General features: G+C 43.7%; 1 protein-coding gene across 4 annotated transcripts in view; it reads right to left on the bottom strand.

Moving 5' to 3' along the window:
- Positions 1-22,366, bottom strand: part of rassf4a (Ras association domain family member 4a) — a 244,194-nt gene extending 221,828 nt beyond the window's left edge. For all 4 annotated transcript variants that reach the window (XM_078530748.1, XM_078530750.1, XM_078530747.1 and 1 more), the window contains exon 1: positions 22,262-22,366. The gene's annotated coding sequence lies outside the window, so the exon portion shown is untranslated. The remainder of the gene's footprint in view (positions 1-22,261) is intronic.
- Between the last annotated feature and the right edge of the window lie 392 nt (positions 22,367-22,758).

Here is a 22,758-nt window from a genome sequence, read left to right as displayed (position 1 = left end):
GGGAAGTCACGGAGGTTCTCTATTCAATGAGAGTGATTTGCATTTCATCCTCTCTTGCCACAGAGAAGCAGGTAGAGTGAGCATGCAACTTCACTAGGTTTGTAGGCTTCCCTGTGGTGCAGGGTGTCATTGAATGCACGCAGACTGCTTTGCTGGCGCCACATGTCAACTCTACCAAGTACTGGAACTGAAAGAGATTCGACTCCCTCAACATCCATCTGGCGCGTGACCATCAGCAGAGAATCAAGCAGCCCAGTGTCCGGTATCCTGGCAGTAGTAACAATGCCTTCAGCCACCACACTAAATGAAAAGCTGACGGCTGGGTCAAAAGCATTATTCGCTGATGACCCCAATGCACAACTCAGGCACACGTGCAAAGCTTACATACAATGAAAGCCACAGTGCTACATGAAATGCGATAGAGTAAACCATCAGTGTGCTGATACGGGCATACTTGTTGCCTGTACCACTCTAGAGGTGCCCTGCAGTATTCAGTAGACTGAGTGCCAAGACTCGTTGTGGTCTCCTGAATACTGCACAACCTCACCATCATGAGGGTACAGCTCTTGCCATCAATTATAACAGTTAGAAACTAAGGAGCAGCAAGGTGAGAAGAAAGAGGGGGAAAAGGGAAGAGGAAGGGAGAAGGCAACCTAGATAGCTCCTTTTTGCCAGTATTATCCATAAAGAACTCAACTAAACATAATACCAGTAACCACAACCCTAAATCCCCAATCACCAACACCACACGTTACCTTTCCTCAGGCAGTGACCATCAATCACAGCATTGACTTGGCCACAATGCAAAAACAAAAGCCACCACAAAAGAAACTTTGCAAACCAAATGTAGTCATGTTATACTGCATACAAAGTCAACGAACCAAAATTATGCCTTTGCGTGCCCTAGTGCTCCTAGGCAGTGTTGCCTCAGTGGCTGCAACATGGTTGGCAGAAACCTGCTGACATTCAGTGGAGGAGATTGCAGATAGCCTTGGAGGACAACTTCGGGCAGTTCTGGGTTTAGAATGCATGGTGGTGGACTGCTCCTTCTCAACATGGGTGGCAGCAGTCTGGCTGGCTGACCGACCGACAGGCAACTGCAAGAGCAATGGTGGGAGAGGGAATGCTGCCTCCCTGAGAAAGGACATGAGGTACTCGCTCCATGGTGTTTACACCATCTGCAACTTGTAAATCAGGAGAGAGAGACACAAGGGGAGAAGGGATGTGGAATAGGAGGATTAGGTAGGAGGATACAGTCATCTTTGATGAGCTGCCCTGCTCCACCCCGCCTCGTTCTCCTGGGTATGGGACCAGTGAGATTGCCAAGTGTGTGAGGGTGTAGGTATGCAGCACTTGTTGAAGTCTCGATTCAATAAATATTTCCTTGATGATGTGTTTTCTCTGGAGTTGATTAGACCGCAGTGAAAAGTTGGACTTTGTTTTTATTGGAAAGCCGCACCAATTCTTCTGAAGAGAAGAAATAGCCTGTGTTCCATCAGTATGGTATCTACTGTTTCAATGAAAAAAGTTAAAGGAACAAATGGATTGCTGGCTCCATTACCTATTTGCATGAGGAGCAATGGCCAATCATGTCAAAGTGAGCCGCTGTTAACTCATTTCCAGTCATTTACACTGTACACTGAAAAGGAAGCTCATCCAACTGCCAGATCATTTATCTATTAGAGTCGCCTACCCACACATTAAAGCCAAAAATGACATTCATACAAGCTATCCACGTTCGACCTTCACCTCAGAGACATTAACAAAAAGCAGTGTTTGGGGTTGTCCAGCCAGATTCTAATATGCAGAAATTCACTTCTGCTCTTTCTTGCTTTACCATGGGTCCCAAATGTTTAGGTCCTAATAGAGATGAATGCAGAGATCTGCGCCACTATCGAGTGCCATTAGAGAACCCCAACTTCTGGAAGCCCACTTGTGCTCGAATCCAGGAGCTGCAGTTCACCCAAGAGGGGCTCCAGGGAACGCACAGCTGATGGGTTCCGCCAGGACCTGTCAGTGTGCTAACTGAATACACCTGAAACCTTGGGCGGAATTTTCCGGTCCTGCCAGCAGTGGAAAATTTGGAGAGAGGCCAAAGGTCGGAATCCCGCCACCAGGAAATCAATCCGGAATTTTTTCCTCACCACCTTCGTGCCGGGCTGATGGCTGGTCAGGTTCCCCGCCGATCCATGTCGGGAACGTCATTTGCATGTATTACCATATCACGAATACTCATTAAAAACGCTACTCACAGAATCACACACCCGCTCCCACTTAAGTGCCACGCCAGCAGGAAATTAGACTGGTCTAAATCACAACCGGATATAAGTGGCGTGTGGCTGTCCGTCTGCACTTCACTCATGATTTCGAGGTGAGTGCAACATTCAAAGTCTACCTGCAACAAAGCTGCTCCAGGTGTCAGGCTCTCAAACAGAGACCAGCACTGCGACTGGGGAGGAGGGGTGGTGGGGGGAAACAATGACAGACACGAGGAACAATGGCGTATGGTGGGGAAGGGGCAAAACCTTGGCAGAGAGGGTGGGGGAGCTGGAGCCTGGCTTGGGAAGACTAGAACACAGACACAGAAGGGGATGGATGGGAATGGAACTGTATGAATGGGAAAGGATGCACACATACTCCAGAAATCGAGGTTGTGGAGGGTGGGGGGGTGGGGGGGTTTGTGTTAGTGTGGCGCAAGAGGGATGGGTTGCACAGAGATTCATGCAGGTGGGGGAGGGGAAAGGCTTGCACACGAGGGACAGGTTGGAAGTTGGGGGTTGGGATGGAGGGAAAGGAAAGGGAAGGAGATTGTGTTGTGATCAGTGATGAAGGAACGGGGGAGCTCACTGAAAGACAGTCATAGCCCCTGGTCTGAGGCCAGGAGGTTGCAGTGAGAGATTAAAGGCAGTCCTGGAACTTTATGCACCAATAATCAGGGTGAGAGATTAAAGGCTCCTGGGGCTTTGCAGGCCATGCTAGAGGGCTATGTATGGCACACACGGCAGAGTCCCGTGCCGGGGAGGGGCAAGGCCTGTGTGTTCAGTTAGAATAATGCACAGCTTGGTGTGCCGACTGTGTTCATTGTCTTACAGTGGTGGCAATGGGCTTGGTACGGTGCTGCAGATGGGATGGTTAGGGGAAGCATCTGCAGCCTGTAACTGGGGAAAAGGCAATAAGTTGGGGAGCGGGGGGGGTGGTTACTAGAAGCTCTCCTTGGAGGAGGGGGGGCTCTTCTCTATGTCACTGTGCACACAGCCTCGAGGTGGGGAGGGGAGAGGTCCACATGGGGCATGGGGACATCAGTGATGGGCTTAGGGGTGAAGGGCTGGATCCAGGATTACTGGGGGAGGCTGGAGGATAACCGGAGGGGTGTCTACCTACATGTTGAGAGGTTCCAGGAAAATTGAAGGGACCCAAACACTGACAGAGGAAGGGTCAAAGTTGGTCTCGAAGCAGAAATCCAGCACCACCATCTTGAGACCCCAAAGTTATTGCGCAGTTTAAAATCGAAACTGGAAAGGAATCTGCATGAGGGGGCTCTGAGGCAGTGTGGGAGGAGCCCACGCCTGGACTGAGGGGCCTTGCTCAGAGTCACAACACTGAAATGGAATCAGAACTGAGAGAAAAGAGAACGTTTGCTTGAGAAGCACCTTCTGGAGCCACTGCCTTTTGTGGCACTTTAACGAGAGGCTGCAGGAATCACTGGCTTCACAATGCAGTTGCTCCATTTGAGCATTAATAGAGACGTATGCGAAAATGGAAAATGCAGGCAACCTGTAAGTAATTGTAAGTAAAGCCTTTCATACTGTTATGGGGATCATGAGACTGTAGAGACAAATCAGCCCTAAGCGCAGGTAATCTTAGGGGTGGAGTTTTCTAGCCTTGGTCTTGGTTCAAGCATGGAGCTTCATCAGGAGCTCTGTAAATAAAGTTTACTGTTTCTAACAAGGAATCTGTTCAGTATTCCAAGCTTACTACAATTGGCGATGAGGATAAATAGCTCCGACGCTGTACCTCGCCTCACAAGTGTGAGTTTTTTGATTTTTAAAAGGAAGAAAGGAAAGTATAGTCACCAGTCATGCCAGTCTTCGGCAGAATTGACCCGTATAACTCATCCATCAAAGTCAGTACATATACTGCCTAGGTTTCTACTCTGTGGCAAACAAAATAACGGTAGAGGAGAAACAGTAGGCAATTCTCCTAAATGTCTGTGGGAATAAGCCGTATAACCGAATCTGTAGTCCGAAAGCCTGCACGCGCCAAATTCCAGACCCTTCAACAAGTTAATCGACTTAGTCAAGCCACATTTTCAGCCTAAACCATCGGTGATCATGCAAAGATTCAAGTTTAACTCTAGAGTAAGGGCTCCTGGTGAGTGGATTGCAACGTACATCGCGCTGTTAAAACGGTTAACAGAGCACGATGACTCTGGAGATACTCTAAACAACATGTTGCGAGATAGTTTGGTATGTAGCATACACAATGACGCCATTCAGCGTCGTTTACTTGCAGAAGTTAATATAGACCTGAAGCGCGCCATGGAGATAGGGCTAGAAATGGGGAGTGCTGAGAGGGACTTGCAGGCTTTGCGAGTGTGCAACATGGTCCCATTCTTCAGTTAGGGCAGGAAGCTGTCGCCAAGCGTGGTGCGAAAACCAGGGAGGCTACCGAGAAACGGGCACAGTCCCTACCGTTCAAAAAACAAAAAGAAATACTGGAAGCAGCTCACTAGTAATTCAGAAATTAAAGTGTTACCGATGTGGGGGAATCATGCATCGGAAAGCTGCAGATTTAAAGAGGCAAAATGCCACCTGTCACAAAAAAAGGGCATGTTATAAAACAGTTCAGGGTGAGATCAAGACAGCCATTCAGAAAACAGGCCAAGTTAAATGAAGTGCATAATATGAATGAACTGTAAGTTACTAATACTGATATCTATTCCTTATACAATCTTAAGGCCAGGAAAGCTGAACCAATCACCGTTAGCCTTCAAGGAAATGGGAAGCCTCTAGTCATAGAGGTTGACACAGGACCATCGACCACAGTGGCAGGAGAACACATCTTTATATACCCCAGCAAAGGTACCCAGCCATTGAATTTGAAGCAAACCACAGCTCAGCTAAAACGTACTGGAGAGGCAATACAAGTGAAAGGCATCGCCTCTGTACCTGTATCCTACAGGCAGCAGGCAGCCCAACGGCCAGTAATTGTTGTAACAGGTGACGGATCTAGCCTTCTAGGCCAGGATTGGTTGAAAGGAATTAAATTCAGCTGGTCAGAAATTTTTCAAGTCAGAACAGTGGAATTCCTGAGTTGTTAAAAAAGTATGACAGAGTATTCCGAGGGGAGTTGGGAAAAATAAGGGGCCTACAAGTTGAAATATACGTAGATTCTGAAGCAACATCCCAGTTCTTTTAAGGCCAGAGATATGCCTTATGGCCTAAAGGAGAAGGTGGATGCAGAATTGTGCCGTATGGAGAAATTAGGAATAATCCAACCAGTTCAGTTTTTCAGAATGGGCAACGTCCATAGTCCCTGTGATGAAACCAGATCAAACCATTCGGATTTGCAGAGATTACAAATTAACTGTGAACAGCGCTGCTAAATTAGACAAATATCCAATCCCAAGGATTGTAGATCCTTGCAGGACGAAGGTCCTACACTAAACTGAACATGAGCCATGCCTATCAGCAGCTAGAGCTGAACAACACAGCAACACATCTAGAGGGTATGTCACCATAAACATGCACAAGGGCCTGTACCAATGTAGACGCCTACCCTTCAGAGTATCATCTGTCTGTATGATTTTTCCAAAGAACCATGGAAAGCTTACTACTAGGACTTCCCTAAGTTAGTGTACCTGGACAACATCCTGAACACAGGATCAACGGAAGCAGAACATTTGACCAACCTGGAAGAGGTTCTGAAAAGAGTTTGAGGCTAGCGTACTTTTGAAAAAAAAAAGGGAAGTGCACTTTCCAAGTGACTGAAGTCACGTATTTGGATCATCGAGCGGGTGCCCAAGGGTTGCTTCCAGTAGAGGAGAAAATCAGGGCAATCAAAGAAGTACCATCTCCTACCAGTGTCAGTGAACTCAAAAGTTTTTTTTGGGCATGGTAAATTATTAAGGTTGCTTCTTGTCTAATTTATCTACAGTATTAACTCCTTTATTGAAAAAGAACTGCAGATGTTCCTGGGAGGCACAGCAAGGCGAAGCCTTCATAAAAGTCAAGAAGCTTTCATACGCGTCTGTCTGCTAGTACAATATGACCCGACAAAGGAATTAATACTCACTTGTGGTGCGTCTCCCTACAGAATGGGAGCAGTGTTGTCACACAAGATGGAGGATGGATCTGAAAGATCAATAGGATATGTCCCCAGAACCTCCTCCGCAGCCAAGAAGGGTTACTCACAAACTGAAAAAGGCTTATCCATCATATTTGGAGTAAAGAAGTTCCACCAATATTTGCATGGCCGACGCTTCACCATAGTGTCAGATCACAAGCCATTATTGGGTTTGTTTAGTTAAGATAAAACAATCCTACCGATAGCCTCTGCTAGAATTCAGAGATGGGCTTTAATTTTGTCGGCATACGAGTACACCTTTATGCACCGTCCAGGTGTGCATATAGCAAATGCAGACACCCTCAGTTGTCTTCCTTTGCCAGATAGCATTACACATGATCCAGTACCTCAAGAAGTTGTATTGTGTTGAATTTCCTTGGACTCCTCAACAGTCTGTGCGAAGCAGATAAAGAATTGGACAAACCGGGATTCAATTTTATCAAGAGTCCGAAGACAGGTATTACAAGGATGGTCAAATGCCCAAGTCCCCGAAGAATTAAAAACATTCTATGTTCGTAATCTGAACTAAGTTGTCAAGGTGATATCTTGCTGTGGGGAGCAAGAGTCACTGTACCTTCACAAGGAAGAGAACCACTATTAACAGAGCTTCATAGTGCACATCCAGACATCTTGAAAATGAAGATGCTCGCATGAAGTTACTCCACCTGAAATTGAAGTCGAACCTTTGATCCCTGAGGTGCCAGAACGGCAAAGAATAGACATACCTGATGTCTCTGTTGAAGTAAATAATTTTGAACTGCCATTGTTTAAGGATGTCCCTGACACTGCAGCTCCTGATCAAGTCGATCCAATGGAAGAATCTTAAGTCGTAAAGTTGCGTCGCTCTGCTCGAATCAGAAAACCACCACAAAGACCAAATCTATAATTGCATGAACTGTATATATTTGTATACATTATGGGTTAAGATGTTTTCATAACTAAGAGGTGTAAAACAAAATTAAAGGAGGAGGAATGTAGTAATTGTAAGTAAACCCTTTCATACTATTATGGGGATCATGTGACTGTATTGGCGAATCTAAGTGTGGGTAATCTTAGGGGTGGAGCTTTCTATCCTTGGTCTTGGTACAAGCATGTAGCTTCATCAGGAGCTCTAAATAAGTTTACTGTTTCTAACAAGAAACCTGTCTAGTACTCCAAGCTTATTACAGAACTCTTAAGGAAACACAGCTGCTGCATATCTCGCAGATCATCAATGAAAGCCTCTAATGTGCTTTCTCCAATTGGCATGGGTAACAGGCCAGCAATTGCTGAAGTGCAAGTTGAGCTTGACCAGTATACCAGATAAGAGATTGCAGGAGTGCCCTCAGTGAGGTGGCACACTTTCAATCTCTGTGGGATTGGGATGTCAAGAATCAGGGCTGGCATCTTGGTCACCTAGATCTGTGAGTTTGCACCTCAGCTACAAGGCTGCATCAGCAAAAAGCTAATAGCGTAGACACAGCTCTAGGGTATGACAGTGGCTGTTTGTGAGTGGGAGGTCTACTATATTTGCCAGTATTCATGAATCTGTTGCATCTATCAGTCCACAGGGAGAAGGGTGATTAAATAATGGAGCCTGCATTCAATGCTGCCTTCTTGATCGCAGAGATTTGATTGAGAAGGGCCTTGCACTGCCTAGCGCAGCTTCAAGAGGAGACCCGGCCTGAGGTCCATGGTCCGGGGGTACTCCAGCAAGATCCAGAGGATGAGGAAGTTAGATCCATCTCACAGAAGTGACTTGTGCGACCAAGGGTCTACCAAAGAAGACTTTCCTATCTAAAGGTGAGTGAAAGACAATGCTGCGCATGTCAAGAAACGTGGGGAATCATATCTACGGGAAGAGCTAACACACCATGGACTCTCCACAGAGGGTGTCCCACATAATCTTCATCTGTTGTTTCATCTGAAGCAGTGACCAGAAGGGTTGATGAAAGTAGTGCAGTGGATGTTGTGTACATGGATTTTAGCAAGGCATTTGACAAGGTCCCACATGGCAGATTGGTCAAGAAAGTAAAAGCCCATGGGATTCAGGGTAATGTGGCAAACTGGATAAAAGATTGGCTTTGAAACAGGAAACAAAGGGTAATGGTCGATGGATGCCCTTGCGAATGGAAAGTTGTCTCAAGTGGTGTTTCACAGGGCTTGGTGTTGGGACCCTTGCTGTTTGTGTTATATATTAACGATTTGGACGTGAACTTGGGGGGCACGATTGGGAAATTTGCAGATGACACAAAGGTTGGCCAAGTATTGGATAGTGTAGAGGATAGCCATAATCTCCAAAACGATATAAATGGGTTGGTGGAGTGGGCAGTAAAGTGGCAGATGAATTTTAACATAGAGAAGTGTGAGGTCGTAAATTTAGGGAGGTCAAACAGTTACAGGGATTACACAATAAATGGGAATATACTAAGAAGGGTAGATGAAGTGAGAGATCTTGGCATACAAGTACACAGGTCCCTGAAGGCAGCAGTTCAAGTAGACAAGGTTGTAAAGAAGGCATATGAAATGCTCTCCTTCATTGGCAGAAGTATAAAATATAAAAGTAAGGATATAATGTTGGAATTGTATAAAACACTGGTGAGGCCACAAATGGAGTATTGTGTGCAGTTCTGGTCACCACATTACAGGAAGGACGTAATAGCTCTGGAGAGAGTGCAGAAGAGGTTTACAAGAATGTTGCCAGGGTTAGAAAAGTGTAGCTACGAGGAGAGGTTGGATAGGTTGGGGTTATTTTCCTTAGAACAAAGGCGGCTGAGAGGTGACTTGATTGAGGTGCACAAAATTATGAGGGGAATAGATAGAGTGGACAGGATAAAATTGTTTCCCTTGGTGGAGAATTCTAGAACCAGGGGTCATAGATTCAAGATAAGTGGCAGAAGGCATAGGGGGGACATGAGGAAGAACTTTTTTTACACAGAGGGTAGTGCGTGTCTGGAATTCGCTGCCCAAGTTGGTGGTAGAGGCAGAAACTTTAAACTCTTTTAAAAAGTACCTGGACCTGTACCTTAAGTGCTGTAAGCTGCAGGGCAATGGGTCGGGTGCAGGAAGGTGCGATTAGAAAGGGCACCTGGGTGTCCTCGAGCTGGCATGGACAAGATGGGCCGAATGGCCTCCTTCTGTGCTGTAACTTTTCTATGGTTCCATGGTTGTGCCCTTCACAACCTGGTGCTCTAAAGGGAGGATCCCTTGCCAGAGGGAGACATGGAGGAGTCTGAGCGCTCCTCAGGCGAAGAGCAGGACGGGCAGGAACATGAAGAGGGAGATGAGAGTCAGCTTCCACGTGAGGGTGCCATCGAAGAAGCACGATGTGGAAGACGTGCCCATGCCACACTGGCAGCCACAAGATTGCAAGAGGTCCAGGGAACGGGACACAGCCACATTCCTTCTGTCCCTTAGTGCCATGTCAGTGCACTGAAAAGCCTTACAACCAGATACATTGAGAGCAAGTTCAACATTCGGACTTGCACCTTCAACTCTCATGATTCGCCAGGCCCTAATATTTGGAAAAGTCAGCAGTGAACCTGTATCCGTGCACTCTGGGTAGTGAAAGTCGGCACAAGAACGCAAACACAGCTTCAAAGGGCTTGATGCAGCCATTGCTGCCTTAACAAGAAACCTTTAGCGGGCATTGAGATGCGCGAGTGGTTGGGGAGACCATCATGGCTGCAGGTCTTTTGCTTTGGCACTATGAGTGAAGACAGCCATTTTATTTTGAGAAACAAATATAGCTAATCCTCCAAGGCTATTGAGCACACCTAACTCCATGTTTTCTTGTAAGTAGTAGAGGTTACTAACGCATTTTGCAAAATTTCCAGCAAAGAGTTTGACACATCTCCCTGACATAACACAAGGGTTGAGTAGCTAACATGGCTCAGCTGCACATCACATGAATGTGAAGCTCACAAAGAGAGGTGATCACTGATTGGGAGCGTGGCTCACCCTTGCAATAAGAGGGCACATAGATGTATAGGCATGGCGCTTTCAAACAATGGAACCATTCTCATGAACAGCAAATGTATTTAGAAAGGTGCATGACATATGCAGTGTTTAAACACCTGTGACCCAGAAGTGATGTCAAAGTTGCATAATTTTTTTAACCCTAATGCCACATCTTGGTGCATCCCCAAAATTTGTAGCAGGGGTGGAGATAGCCTGATACGCCCTGTTGTCTTTGATGATTTTGGTGGGCGCCCTCTAGAGATCAGAGTCCTGAAGGGCCTTAGCCTGCTTTGGGTCTCCTGCTATGGGGCAGGTGCACCCTCCTTGGCCTGTAGAGCTGGAGTGATGAGGTCATGGGCAATGGGGATTGGGATCAGCTGGACACTTTGAGTCACCTGGGTGAATGGACCCAGCGTCTCAAGCTGCTGGTCCTCCTCCTTATGAGTGACCGAGGGCCCCTGCCTGACTCCGTGAGGAAAAGAGCCTCCTGGAGGGAGGTCAAGGTGCCCCATCCCGCTCTCGCCAGCGGTCCTCTAAGTGCCAGAGACCTGGACTGTCACTGCCTCCGGCTGTTGCGGAGACATGTCAGTGAGGTGTCCTCCAGAACGTGACCCCAAGCCTAATCTAGATCCATGACCCACTGGCATGTGTGTCTCTGCGTTAGTGGGGGGGTGCAGGTGAATGCAGTGATGATGCATCCTCAGCATCCTCCTCTGAGGTAGCCTGGGGGCTGGGGCTTATGGTTGGTCTGTCTGGGCCTGCTAGTGCCTGTAAGAGAGAGAAGATAGTTTTAGTTCATAAGCATCATAAGCAGGCAGAATACAACATGGCATATCACTCACTGTGATTATCAGGATGTGATCAACTCATGGAGGGCTCACTGGTACTGGCTTGCTGGGAGAGGCCAATTTCGCTTTCTCCACAGGAGTGGTCTTTGTCTTCACCTACCAGCTGGGCGGCATAGTCCTCAGACTGGGACAGCTCCTGGACGTTTGCCACCCCTCTTCCCATCTGGGATATGACTGTGCGGATGTGGACGAGCTTGGCCTGCATAAAGATAAATGGAATGGGACATGATGGGAGGAGATGGGGAAGCATGCATGCCTGCTGTGTGTGCTGAGCCCGCCCCAGTAATGGCTGAGAATTGTACAGCATGATGAGTTGCAGGTGATGTTCAAGTGTCTGTGAGGCAATCGGTGCTGTTGCCTGCCCCGCTAATATTGTGAGATCCCCGAGCAGTGTAACCCTTTGAGTGCACAATGCCATTATGAGAGGGTGCGACTGATGTAAACTGAAAGTTTGCTAACCCTGGCGGAGCAGATACGATCATTCATCGTCTTCCTCCTCTGGATATCTTTTCTTGGGTGGATGCCCGATGAGTTGGCCTCCTTTGCAACCACGTCCCATGTCCCACGTCCCTTGGATAGCGGGCATCCAGATGCTAGCAGACTCCACAGATGAGGGCCTCAAGGGAATCATTGCTGAACCTGGGAGCAGCTTTTTGCTTTTGTGGAGCCATATCAAGAAGTTTCCTGCACACAGCTGACCTGCTGATAATAATGTGTGTGTTCGGGTGGCATTTGAATATGGTGCCTGGACCTTCGACCCATTAGGTAGCAGCGGGGTGGACGAATCAGTGCCCGTCCCACCATGCGATTTGGAGAGCTACTCGCCAATGCATAACTAACGAGCTTCTGAGCGTGAAAATCGGGCGCAATTTCCCGCCACACTACCCAGCTGGAAAACTGCTACAAAACCCGCCCGCCACTGTACTTTCACCCATTAACTCTGCTTCTCACTACAGATGCTGCCTGGCCGGGCGAGTATATCTCGAATAAAAATGGAGCTGTTGGAACAATTTCTCAGGGGCATCATGAAACCAGATGCAAATTAAGGTTCTTTTTCTTGTTAGAAGTAACTAAATAATGGAAGGGAAGTTACCCACCTCCGTGCACGGCAACTACTCTCGAATTCTGGGTTTCTCCAACTCTGCAAACTGGCCTAATCTCCTAGCCATAATTGTATTGAATGGCAGAGCAGGCTCAAGGGGCTGTATCGTCTACTCCTGTTTCTATTTGTTCTGTTATCATTTTCATTTTTGCTGAAGTTCTGAATTAGAACCTTTCCAATCAGGTTTCCACCCCAGCCACAGCACTGAAACAGCCCTAACCAGCTACAAAGGTGTGGTGTGTTATCCCTTATCAATATTTCTGTAGCCTTCCAAACATTGGCCACACCAAACTCCTGTGACCTCTCTCCTCTATTGTCCAATCTCAGTCGGGCTGCTGTTGTTTGGATAGTTAAAAATGGGACCACAGGATCTCCAGCAATGTTTTCCTTCCTGGCTCCACACCACTTGTCTTTCCCCAAGGATGTATTCTTGGTCACTTCCTATCCCTCAACTACATACTGCCCATTGGCAGCATCAGCCAAAGACCATGTATGTGCCATATATGCAGATGACACCCAGATCTGCCTCTCCACCAACTCGCCGACTACTTCACTGCCTTTGTTTTAATTTATTCAATCACAGGGATGTGGGCAACACAGGCAAGGTTAGCATTTTTCCTAGGGCATTATGTTGTGGAACTAAGTAAGGACAAAGCTATTTTAGGTCTACTATTGTGCAGTGAGACTGGGTTAATTAGTAATGTCATAGGAAAAGTTCCACTGGGAAATAGTGATCATAATATAATTGAATTCCACATTAAAGTTTGAAAATCGTATACTTCAATCACTAGCAAGAATCTTAAAATTAAACAAAGCCAATTACATAGATATGAAGGGAGTGCTGGCTAAGGCTGACTGAGTAAATAGGCTAAAAGGTATGATGGTAAATAAACAGTGGGAAATAGAGAAACAATTCAAAACATTCAAAAAAATACATTCCATTGAGAAACAAAAACTCAGCAAGAATGATCCATCGGTGTCTTACTAAGGAGGTTGAGGATAGTATTAGATTAAAAGAGGAGGCTTATGATGTTGCAAAGGAGAATAGTAAGTCTGAGGATTGGGAGGATTTTAGAAACCAGCAAAAGGCTACCAAATGGGCGGGGTGGGGGGGGAAGAACGTGACAGTAAATCAGCCAGCAATATAAAAGCAAGTTGTAACAGCTTTTACAAATATATAGAAAGGAAAAAAGTAGCTGAAGTAGTTAGAAGCAGAGACAGGAGAAATTATCGTAAAGAATAAGGAAATGGCAGAGATATTGAACAAATATTTTGTGCCTATCCTCACAGTAAAAGATCCAAGTTACATACCTGAAATAGGTGAGGTGATGGCATAGTGGTATGGTCACTAGACTAGTAATCCACAGACTCAGGGTAATGCTCTGGAGGCCCAGGTTCAAATGGTGGAATTTGAATTCAGTAAAAATCTGAAATTAATGACGACCATGAAACCATTGTCATAAAAACCCAACTGGTTCACTAATGCCCTTTAGGGAAGGAAATCTGATGGTCTGGCCTACATGTGACTCTGAACTAGGGATGGGTAATAAATGCTGGCCTGGCCAGCAACATCCACATGAATGATTTTTTTTAAAAAAGAGGGTAACCTAGGGGCTAATAAGAGTGAGGAAATTAAGATAATCAATATCAGAGAAAACGCACTGGAGAAAATCAAGGGGCTAAAATCTGAGACATCCACAGAAGGTATGATTTTCCAAAATTGTCTAGATTTTGGAATGGTCCCAGCAAATTGGAAGTTAGCAAATGTAACATGGCTATTCAAGAAAGGAGGTAGAGAAAACAAGGAACATCATCAATTGTTGGGAAAATGCTGGAATATATTATTAAGTAAGTCTTTACAATGCACTTAGAAAAGCATAGTATGATTAGAACAGGTTCTTTATTCTTTCATGGGATGTGGGCATCGCTAGCAAGGCCAGCTTTTGTTGCTCATCCCTAATTGCCCTTGAACGGAATGCAGTTAAGAGTCAACTACATTGCTGTAGGTCTGGAGTCACATGTATGCCAGACCAGGTAAGAATGATAAATTTCCTTCCCTAAAAGGACATTAGTGACCCAGATGGGTTTTTACAACAATCGGTGATAGTTTCATGGTCACCATCACAGGCTAGATTCCTGGGCTTCAACTCCACTTTCCTACCTGCTCCCTATATCCCTCGATTCTCCAAGGGAATCCTATCTTAGTATTAAATATATTCAACAATTGCATATTAACAATAACTCTTGAAGTAGAGAATTCCGAAGATTCATAATCCTTTGAGTGAACACAGGTGCCTATTCAATTTGAACATGTCAACATGGTTTTACGGAAGGGAAATCCTGTCTGACAAATTTATTAGAGTTTTTTCAGGATGTAACTAGTAGCGTAGATAAAAGGGAACCAGTAAAAGTAGTATCTCAAAAAACACATTCAAAAAGGCCACACAAAAACAAATGGTTAAAACACAAGATAAGGGCTTATGGAGATGGGGCTGATATATTCGCAAGGATATAGGATTGGTTAATAGACAGAAAACAGAATAGGGATTATGGGCCATTTTCAAGTTGTCAAGCTGTGACTGGTAGAGCACCGCAAGGATCAGTGCTTAGGGCTCAACTATATACACAATCTATATAGATGATTTAGATGAAGAAAATGAGAGTAATGTATCCAAGTTTGCTGAAGATACAAAGCTACGTGGGAATGTAAGCTGCAAGGGATACACAGAGGCTGCAAAGAGATATGGACAGGTTAAGGAGTGGGCAAAAAGCTGGCAGATGGAGTATAATGTGAGGAAGTGTGTGGTTATTCACTTTGGTTGTAAGGGTAGAAAAGCAGAATATTTTTAAAAGGCGTGAAACTTGTAAATGTTGATGTTCATAGAGACTTGGGTGTACTCATACTGTGGAAGGACCAAAGAGGTAGCATGCAGGTACAGTAAGCAATTAGGACATTAGCCTTTATTGCAAGGGGATTGGAGTGCAAGAATAAATACGTCTTGCTACAATTGTACAGGGCTTCTGGTGAGACCACACCTAGAATGCTGTGTGGAATTTTGGTCTCCATATTTAAGGAAGGATATACTTGCATTGGAGGTGCTACAGCAAAGGTTCACTCGATTGGTCTCTGGGACTGGAGATTGTCCTATCATAACAGGCTGAGTAAATTGGATCTATATTCTCTGCAGTTTAGAAGAATGAGAGGTGATCTCATTAAAACATTCGAGATTATGAAGGGGCTTGACAGGGTAGACCGAGGTTGTTTCTGCTAAATGGGGAGGCTAGAATACCAAGGCACATTCTCAGGATAAGGAGACGATCATTTAGAATAGAGATATGGGGAAATGTCTTCACTCAAAGGATTGTGAATCTTTGGAATTCTCTACCTCAGAGTTGTTGTTAGTGTGCAATTGTTGAATATATTTAATGCTGGGATAGACAGATTTTTGATCCCTTGGTGAATCAAGGGATATAGGGAGCAGATAGGAAAGCGGAGTTGAAGCTCAAGGACTGCCGTGATCATACTGAATGGCAGAGCAGGCTCAATGAGCTGTTTGATCTTCTCCTGCTCCTACTTCTGATGTTATCTTCATTTATTGCCATCCCTAACAACTGATGACTTGCTAGTCCATTTCAGAGGGCAGTTGACAGTCAACCACTTTGCTGTAGATCTGAAAGTCAGACCAGGTAAGGACAGTAGGTTTCCTTCCCTGAAAGACAATAGTTCATCAGTTTGGTCTTTACAATAATCCAGCAAGTTTCATGGTCACCATTATGCATTACTTTTCTTTTGTTCCAGGTTTATTTTCTTTATAGTGGTAACGGTGGCATAGTGTAATGACATTGGACTAGTAATCCAGAGGCCCAGGCTAATGATTGGAGGACATGGGTTCAAATTCCATCATGGCAACCGGTGGAATTTAAGTTCGATAAATAAATCTGGAGTTATAAAGCTGGTCTCAGTAATGGTGACCACGGCAACTATCATCGACTGTTGTTAAAAACCCATCTCGCTCACGAAAATCCTTTTAAGGAAGGAAATCTGCCGTCCTTACCTTGTATGGCCTACATGTGATTCCAGGAGCACAACGATGTGGTTGACTTTTAACTGCCCTCTGAAATAGCCTAGCAAGCCATTCAGTTCAAAGGTAATTTGGGATGGGCAACAAATGCTGGCCCTGCCAGTGACTCCCACATGTCCCCCAAACTCTATCTGTCACTGAAACCTTCATCCATGTCTTTATCATCTTCATGCCATTTCCTGCATTACAACACTGACTGCACTTCAAGGCTACTTCATTGGATATAAGGCACCGAGATATCTTGTGGTTGTGAAAAGTGCGATACAAATTCAAGTCTGTCTGCTTTGGCTCATCTGACAATCCTCCCATGGGCCATCCTGTGTAAACCTCAACCTATCCAAAGCTCCACTGTCTGAAATCTCTCTCCCACCTTTCACCTAGGATCCCGATGTTTTCTGATCCCCCACTGCCACAAATTTGAAGTTCTCGTTCCCACGCTTAAATTCCTACTTAGCCCCGTTCCTCCCCATCTCTATAGCTTTCGTTGGCTCCTGCCACCCCATCCTCTCAAACACTTCACTCCTCAGGCTCCTGTGGACCTTTTCACCCTTCTCCTTACCACTGTCAACCATTTCAACTACCAAGGTCCAACATACTGGAACTCCCTGCTCTCCTCCTTCAACGCCCTCGTTAAAATCCACCTCTGACCAAGCTTTTACTCATACCACCTAATCTATCCTTTTTTTAAAAATTGGGATGTTTGTGTATGCTTATCCCACTTTTTAAATGCAATTAGCTGTTCTTGCATCTGTTTTCTTCAAACAAAACACAATTTCTCATTGTGTTTACAATTCTGCTGTTGTAAACTTGTGTCTGGCCACACAATTGCTCATTATGCAGGATGTTTTTCTCCTCCTTTCTCTATGTCCTTATCTGTTTCATTACAAATATTCATCTTTTCTTGTGCCAAGCCTGTTGCTTTTGCTACAGTTTCTTTGGTGTAAATACTGCTCCATGCAAAGTACACAAAGAGCACATTTTGAACAAATTCCCAAATGAATCACTATAAAGTTTATAAATTTATAAAAATGGCATCCAGTCTTGGACTGACAAAGTTATGCAAAAAGAAATATTTTAAATGAGGATAAATTCCCCAGCACCCAAACCAACTTCTTTACTAGGATGAGTTTACTACAAGAGCTTGCATTTTATGGCCTCTAAAATATTCCAAGGTACTTTTTTTCTTTATTCTTTCATGGGTTGTAGGCTTCACTGGTAAAGACAGCATTTATTGCCCATACTTAACTGCCCTTGAACTGAATGGTTTGCTAGGCCATTGCAGAGGGCATTTAAGAGTCAACCACATTGTTGTGAATCCAGGGTCACATGTAGGCCAGACCAGGTAAGGATGGCAGAATTCTTTCCCTAAAGGACTTTAATGAGCCCGATGGGTTTCTACAACAATTGATGATAGCTTCGAATTCCAGGTTTCTTAATTGAATTTAAATTCCACTAGCTGTTGTGGTGGGATTTGAACCCATGCCCCCAGGACATTAGCCTAGGCTGCTGGATTACCAGGCCAGTGTGATATTACCACCATGCGATCATCTCCCCTTTGGTCATTTCACAGGAGTGTAATCAGGCAATAATTGTGAAAGATGTAAGTTTTAAAGGTAATCTTAAAAGAAGAGGGGTTGAGGAAGGGAATTCTAGACAGCTGAAGGCATGACTGCCAATGTTGGGCTGAAGGAAGTGAGGCATGTACAACAGGCCAGCGTTGGATGTATGCAGAGATCTTGGGGGTTGCAAGACTGGATCACATTAGCTGAAATTCTTCAGTTCAGTGGCTGAAATTCTTCAGTTCAGCGGCTACCTGGCTGTTTACGACTGCCAAATGGTTCAGAAATTGGTCAATCTGGCTCTGACTGAGATAAATTTGAGAATAAAAGTCAAATGGTAGCCACAGGGCCTCTTAAACTCAAGTTATACCAAAAACAGAATCTCCTCCCAGTGTTCTCATTCTCACGCTTAAATTCCTACTTAGCCCCATCCTTCCCCATCTCTATATCAATAAGCGATGGGGGAGCATTAGATATTCCAAAGCAGCTGTGATCGATTGGTATGCCACACAGTCACAGCTGTAGATAGCCACTACTGAATCAATAGCAGTGGCGACCATGTAGCTTAGTTTCCTGGAATAATCATTACAATGTCTGAAGACTGATTTACAACAGTGCCTTTGCCTCTTTGGCACCATTATGATGGTAATATTACTCTACGATTATGATTCCCCCAGAGACTGTACCAATGCTCCAATTAGACTTCAAGCCAGTAGCTATAAAAATTTGTACTCGTAAAAAATATTATTTACAAAACTACCTGAAAAGGTTTTAATCTTTACTAAAGATTACATAGTTGGAGCATGTGGAGAAAAGAAAGTACTGGGTAGATATCTAATATTTATAAGCACAACAGCCAGCTCAAACCTTTGTTCATTTGATAGCCCTTCAAAGCCACCATGCACTCTACAGCAAGACATGGTGATTTACCATATTGTTTGGAAGATGAGGATTTGATCAGTCATACTAACCATGGTCTAAATCAGTCATTCATTGATAGTTATTTTTAAAATATATTTAAGCATTATCATTTTAGAGATCAGAATTTTCATTGCCAATTCCACAAAAGATTTACAAGTGTCAATGAACACTTTTTAAAAAATGGGCCTGTTGAAAACTCAACCTCTGCTGTGCACTCCACTATTTCGGTGAGTTATGCGAGACTAATATGCTGCTTAAAATGGCATGAAATTGAATGAAACTGCCTAGTAAGTCCAAGTGTTGGTTTAACATAGGATAGCAGTTCTGAACTCTTCATCACATGAAAGTTCAGACATTCCAGTTGGTTCAGAAAAATCTAATATCCTCAAATGGATCCACCGACAAACTCAAGTGCTATTTCCAGATGGCTGGTCTCAATTGCATGTCTGATCTACACAACTACATGTTCTCACTTAAAAAGGAAACATATATGGCAAAAGTTGAACTGAATGAAGACGGATGTAGTAACTTCTCTCCATGCAATCATAAAAAAGGCACCCTTCATGCTGGACAATTTGAAGGCATCTTTCATATTTCATGGAATCCTCATTTTGATGTTTGTGTTCAGTGGCAATCAATGTACAGTCATTTCTTTTCCCGTCATAGTGCTGTTTTATGGCTTGAAACTCCCCATGGTTCATTAGCTATTGTCTTGATGTAGCATGCAATAATTTGAATTGATCAGTCGCTAAACCAGCTACATGAGCACATTAAATCTCCACTTTAAAAAAAAGCCTTAATTCCAAACCTTTCGATCATTTTTTAAAAAAAACCATCTGGTCACTTTTAAAAAGGATAAAATAAAATCAGGCATCTTATGTTGATTTGTGCAATTTGTAGTCAATGCTTTAAGGCTTTTCTTCTAGAAATGCATGCATTCACGGTCATGTTCCAATAACAAGAGTAGGCATAGAATTCCCATAGTCTGGATGGAGGCATCGTTTGAGTGTATAGAAGTGCTAAGCTTTTTTCAGTGTGCTCAGGAGAAATTGCTCTAATAATAGCCCACTCACATCCCATCATATATTGATCAGCCCCAGAAAAAAAGATCCTCACCTTCTTTGCACATCTCTAAATTTAGAAATCAATATATTTTCAGCTAATTTGACGAGTCTTACGCCATATCATTCTTTAAAATACCAAAGTGCACCTGGCTTTACAATACAACTTTGGTAAATTTTTTCCTCACCAAGGAAGGAACATCCAACAGTGACACATCCCATAACCCTTCATGAAAAGTCCAACATTATAACTTACCAGCTTACAGGCACTTTTAATCAAAGTGCTTCGCAATTTTTAAATACTACAAATTGATTTTCAAATGGGTTGTTTACAGAAAAAACCTACGTCCATCTTTTCCTGTAACTGTCTACTTGTTTCACACCTACTCTCCAATTGAGACTTATTCTGCCTTTATTTTCCACACTGTCCCATCTTTACTTTCATCACACTAGATGTCTCTCTTCTACATTTGCTTCTCTCTCATTTCATTGAAGAGCAGAAAGATTCTAAGGGTCTTAACAAGCTCAACAACAAAAAAACAACAGGACACAGATGAGGAGAAAATTGTTTCATTCAAAGAGTTGTGAACCTTTCGAGAGTTCTACTGCAGCAAGATATAGATGCTGAGATTGATTTATCTTTGGATACTAAGGGAAATCAAGGGAAATGTGGATAGTGCAGGATGATGTACCTGAGGTAGATCAACCAGCGCTTCATTGAATGACAGAGCAAACGGGCCCAGATGGTCTACTCCTCCTATTTCTTATATAATCTATGATAATTGTGCATTAAACCTGGCAGAGTTCAATACACAGGTGAGCTGAAAGTCAGTGTTTAAAATGTTAAATCGTCAAACTATGTTCCTCGGGTATAGCGTCATACTTTTAGTCTGTCCCCCATCACTTACCATTGTGCAAATATTTGGTAAGATTTTATAAATGACAATATGGAATGAGAAATAGACTGGCTGTTTAATTCTGCAGAAATGCATGCTATAAATTGCTGAACCCTTAATTGTGACATTTGACATAGAAACATGTTGAACCATTAACCGGTCTTGGTTATCACTGTGGTGTCAAATAAGAGAAAATAAACATTTCAGTGATTACAGCAGTCATCTGCCTAGCTAATAATCTCTGAAATATATAATTTTATTTAATGCATTGTTTTATAGCACAGGACTTCATACAGCCAGTCAGCAGTAGACTCATGTGTTATACATCTGCCTATAATGGCAGGCTGACCAACAACAATTCATTGATACGATTTTCTGTTCCACAATTTTTATAATTAAATTGTATCGTTACAACATACCCTTAAATGTACAAAATGTCAATTCGAATTATTTGATAATTCAATCTTACTTTGAATTATTAGGAATAGACTCTACCACAATATGAAACTGTCCCTAAGGCAATGATTTGAAGTAATTGAAAAATTATCTTGCATTGTGTAAGAGTGATTCAATAACAATTAAATGTTATAAAATAGGAGCAAGCTTGTGAATGGCATTAAGCTAATGTTTGGCCTCTTTTTTGCTTGCTTTCTAAACACACAATGCAGTGATGTAAATCAAATCATCTGTGTGGAGCATTTCTGAAAATAACATGTTTCCTCTCCTTCCACAAACAAATTGGACAACTATTGTTTTACAGAAACTGAACAGTTTTTATGTCGGCAGTGTCTGGGAACAAAAGGACATCATGCATCAACTTACAACAAGCGTGGTTCCCAATGGTACCCAGCAGCTTGTACAGATTTCCCCAACAGGAAAAATTAACTTTCCACGCAACTGCACGAGTCTCTTTCTTGGCGTAAAAGGAGCTGAACATTCATGGCGATGAATTATTACAATCACCCCCATTCAGCTGTCCCTTTTCTTAAATGAATGGCACCCTGGGCTCACAGTCCCCAAGGATCGTCCTCCACCTGTTTTCTGGCATCAGAATTAGTTTGTGAGCAATTAGGTATCTCACACATCTGCGGCCCTCAACTAACTGCCTCTGACAAAATGCCCTTACTACACAACAAATAAAAATCTATCAAATGCAGCCTGATCTTTACTGATTCTCTATTCAATATAATTAAAAGCATTCCGGAGGATGCAGTGTCACAATATAATTCTTGCATGGAGAGGATGTAAAACATGTGAGAGATGAAGCCAAAAAAAAAAATTGTAATTTAAAACTAACGTCCTGTACCAAAAATGTTGATGAACTGACCAGAAGTGCGGAACAATAATTCTATAGAAATTCAGCACTACCTTCTCCCTGCAATTTATCACCTGGTTCATTGAGATTTACTTCTCAGGTCAAAACACAGTAAAATGTGTAAGAAATATTTCCACCTCCCCCCCACCCCACCTGCAACATATTCATGATATCCTATTGATATAATACTTACTTTACCACCTAACTTCAGCAAATGGACAATCTTCTCTTCATCAATGATTAGACATGAGGACAACCTCTCTGCCCCACGCGCCACAACAAACAATTTGCCACAAGCTGTCGGCGCGCGCACTCACCCGCTACCTATCCTTTGATTGACAGTTTGTCCAGCCAGCCACAACGCGGGATACAGATGAGGACCCGCCTTCCGCCCAATCAGAATGCAGAGTTCCAACTCCTCCCCTCCCCCCCTTCCTCCCCTCCTTCTCCTCTTCAACTTTTTGTATCAAATTCTTTTTCTCACGCCTGTTAGTGGTAGCAATTCCACCCCCCCAGTAAAGAACCCTGTTTACAAGAAGGAGTCTTTAATGAGGAAACACTCACTTTAAAACCCAGAGTGATTTTTCTGTCCACAGGGGCTGTTGAGATTTTTCTTGCATTTTCTCCCACCCCCCGGTTCCTGTGTGGAAGTGAATCCGGGCAATGCACTCCTCTGAGTGCCTTAATACT

The sequence above is a fragment of the Cetorhinus maximus genome, chromosome 27, assembly GCF_964194155.1.
Source record: "Cetorhinus maximus chromosome 27, sCetMax3.hap1.1, whole genome shotgun sequence".
NCBI lineage: Eukaryota > Metazoa > Chordata > Chondrichthyes > Lamniformes > Cetorhinidae > Cetorhinus > Cetorhinus maximus.
The sequence above is the reverse complement of the archived record's forward strand: the minus strand, read 5'-3'. Positions and strand labels throughout refer to the sequence as shown.